The 3,155-nt window shown below is 37.2% G+C and overlaps 1 long non-coding RNA gene across 1 annotated transcript in view; it reads left to right on the top strand.

The window, feature by feature from the left end:
• LOC115066966 overlaps window positions 1–1,896 on the top strand; it is a 21,491-nt gene extending 19,595 nt beyond the window's left edge. Inside the window, exon 3 of the long non-coding RNA XR_003846406.1 lies at window positions 1,828–1,896. This is a non-coding gene — a long non-coding RNA (uncharacterized LOC115066966). The remainder of the gene's footprint in view (window positions 1–1,827) is intronic.
• The last annotated feature ends 1,259 nt before the right edge of the window (window positions 1,897–3,155 follow it).

Below are 3,155 nucleotides of genomic sequence, written 5' to 3'. Positions count from 1 at the left end.
CCTCCCCTCCTCCCCTCCCCTCCGCTCTCCTTCCCTCCTCTCTCCTTTCTTCCTTCTTTCTTTTTCTTTATTTGAAAAGAGCCTTACATATTCTACTCTGACCTCAAAGTTGCTACGTATCTATGGCTGACAATGGACCTGATTCTCCTAGGATTACAGGAATGTGCCCTCAGATGTTGTTTCTTTTTTGATGGTAACCATTCTGATTTAGGTGAAATGGTATCTCAACTTAGTTTTAATTTTTGTTTTCCTGATGGCTGATGATGTTAAACACTTGTTTTTTTTTTGTGTGTGTGTGTGTGTGTGTGTGTGTGTGTGTGTGGTGTGTAGGTCAGAGGTCAACACTGAGTGTCTTCCTCAGTCATCCCTTTCCTCCTTTTGTTCTTGTTCTTTGTGACAGCTAGCCTGGAACTCACTGTATAGACCAGGCTGGCCTCAATGTCACAGAGATCTGACTGCTATCTCATGAGTGCTGAGATTAAAGACATGCACCACCATGCCTGGCAGCTGATTTTTTGAGACATGGTCTCTTGCTTAATCTTGAGCTCATCAATTTTTCTAGACTGACTAGCAAGGCCCAAACACCCTTCTGTCTCTGCCTCCCCATCACCGGGATTACAGGCATACACTACAGCATTCTTCCTCCCTTTTTTGAACATGGGCTCTGGGGGCTCAAACTCTGGTCTTCATGCTTGCATGACAACTACTTTACTAACTAACCCATATTCCCAGTCTACTTTTTCAAATATTCATTGGTTATTTGTATTTCTTCCTTTGAGAAGGAAGACATTAATTAATTATTAATTCATTTCTTGGGGTTATTTCCTGTGCTACTGGAGTCCTTTTCAGAAAGTTCTTGCCTGTGCCTATATCTTGAAATGTTTGGCCTCTCCTTTCCTCTAGCAGTTTCAGGGTTTCAAGTGTTACATTAAGGTCTTTAATCCATTTTGGATTGATTTGTGTACCGGATGAGAGATATAGATATATTTTAATTCTGTGACGTGAATATCCAGTTTTCTCATGACCATTTGTTGAAGAGGCAGTTTTTTCTCTGTGTATCTTTTTGACACTCTTGAGTAGACATTCTTTTCTCCTATATAGTTTACTAATTTATTATTTAACACCTATATCTAGACCCCATCTCTTTAGAAGTGTTATTCCATGCCTTATCTTATCTCTGTCTCTGGTATTTATGTTTGCTGGATTTGATACCACCTTTAACTTTGATACAAGCTTATAGAGGTGGAAAAGCAGGAGAGTCTAAATTTGTATAACAGAGTATGAACTGCACATTAGGGAAGCAAAACTCAAGTTTAATACTAAAAATTTAAACCAGTCTAAAAGTTAGCAGTAGCTAACTGAGAAGACTTTGAAAAAGCTAGAGCTAAAGCAAAAATGTGAGTTAGGATTTCTTTTATCTTTTTCAATAATAGAATTTGTATTTCCAATGTACAAATTGTGAAATTATCTGATAATGAGATAGTCTAAATGCTAACATGCTTGTGTTTTGTCGACACAAAAATATAACTCTCACCTCAAAAGGGGAAGAGAGTTTATTCTAGAGCCAAATATGAGGGACCATGGCCCAGGTTACTTCAAATTCCTTCTATGGAGTTTTTATAATAACAGAACAAAGAAAAGTCATAATTCAAGATACTTTTCAAATACATTGGTGGATACGTTCAGTATGTGGGTCATAGCAAAGCAGGGGGTTTCTACTATAGTTCTCAAATGCTATCTGATGATGGCTTAACTTTTTGGTTGGTGGGATCTGCTGGTCTGCTAGTAAATACCTAACAAGAAGTTTTTCTTTCTTGTTAATTACAGGATGTTAGTTCAGAAACAGAGATGGACAAGAAAATGGCTATTTAGAGGGTAAAAGTAGCCTGAGATAAGTGGTAAGTAATTAAGCTCTGTATCTGCAGCATTCTAGACTCTCCACAATCTCTGGAGCTCTGATCAGTTAATCAGTCTTGGAGAAGAATGTTCAGTTTGAAGACACATACATGGTTTTTCTGGGAACTTCCATTCACAGTTTCATCATCTATTACATAAGTCCAGTTTGTAAAATATGATCCTCTGTTATCTTGGAATCTTTTCAAAATATAGCATAAGGTGCTCTTTCCACTGTTGTGCAGCCAGTTGGAACATTATTCACCTTGTGTATGTAGGATACACAACAAGGTGAATAATTCATTCACATTCAATAACATTATTTGTCATTCAATAGCATCCAATTATCCTTCCATTCATTGGAAATTCCTTCCAATTCTAGTCATTTAATAACACTCCTGATTCAATCTTCTCTATTATTGCCATTGTTACCAAAATAACGTCTGCATCCACTACTTGTCTTTAAATTTAATACCCACAGATAGCTATGTTATATAACCCTTATACAAGCAGAGCAACTTTCCTAGATAGTTGTTCTCCAGACTGCCATTTGAGAAGACAGATTTTTTTTTTTGCTTAAAATAGAGATGGCTTATCATTGATCCATTCAGTTATGATGGGCATGTCATGCTCCCACGACATGGAGCAAAACAATTCTCATACAAAGAACTATCCAGGGATGCTTTACTTATTAAACTATTGGATATATAGAGGATGTTTAGAGCTTTATTGGTTTCCTAGGGAGAACACTGACTAACCTATAGGAACCCTTTAAAATGCTGGCATTTTTAGAGGAAACGTTTCATCCATGCTTCCAAGTGAAGCCAGACATGCTCAAACAGGACCTTTGACTTATCTTCACACAGATGGAACTGGTACAAGAAAGGAGCCAGGAGCTCCTCCCATGCCCAGGTGACCCCTGAGGAACAGATCCTCAAACAAACTTAAGGGTAAAAATAAATTGATTTATTTGGGTCAACTGTATGGTCTTAAACACCCAAAAGGAAAGTATAACCAATGAGTAAAGTCATCAGTATACTTTTTTAAGAGTTCAAGGGATTACATGTCCCAGACATTAGGCTTAAGTCTATATAAATTTATTCAAACAATTATTCTCATTGATGATTTTGTTCTTAACCAGAAAATGCTGCTCAGATGTAAGACTTCAAATCTTAGTCTCCAATACTGTAGTGCCCACCTGTAGCTAAGAGAGACAACCTACTATTATCCTAAAATGATGGATAAATTTGTTTTCTCCCACT

This window comes from Nannospalax galili, unplaced genomic scaffold, assembly GCF_000622305.1.
Source record: "Nannospalax galili isolate Female #2095 unplaced genomic scaffold, S.galili_v1.0 scaffold140, whole genome shotgun sequence".
Lineage (NCBI taxonomy): Eukaryota > Metazoa > Chordata > Mammalia > Rodentia > Spalacidae > Nannospalax > Nannospalax galili.
Note: the sequence above shows the minus strand (reverse complement) of the source record. Positions and strands in the feature narration are given on the sequence as shown.